This window comes from Cariama cristata, unplaced genomic scaffold (assembly GCF_000690535.1).
Source record: "Cariama cristata isolate BGI_N322 unplaced genomic scaffold, ASM69053v1 scaffold24296, whole genome shotgun sequence".
NCBI lineage: Eukaryota > Metazoa > Chordata > Aves > Cariamiformes > Cariamidae > Cariama > Cariama cristata.
The window spans coordinates 19,725-20,044 of record NW_009624165.1 but is presented as its reverse complement, the minus strand read 5'-3'; positions in this window follow the sequence as shown (position 1 = coordinate 20,044).

The window sequence follows — 320 nt, the reverse complement described above, 5'->3', positions numbered from 1 at the left end:
GGCTGGTGGTTGAGGCTGGGATGGTGAGACAAAGCGTGTGGCAGCTTCTTGGTTGGGACACGCTGTGTGCAGCGGTGTGCAACCAGGCAGGGTTGTCCTTAGCATCTTGCAGGCTCCCTTGGTCCCTGCATCGGGGACGTGTCTTCTCCCAGGACTGGAGGTGGTGGTGGGGGAGTTTTGTTAAGCTGCCTGCTAGAAAAGTCTAAAGCAGCAGAGTGCCTGCTGGATGGGGTGGAACAGGCTTGACACCATGCAGGAGAACCTCCTAACTCTTCTCTTCTTGTCTTTCTCCCTCCAGGGCTGACCGGACTGGCTGGCGC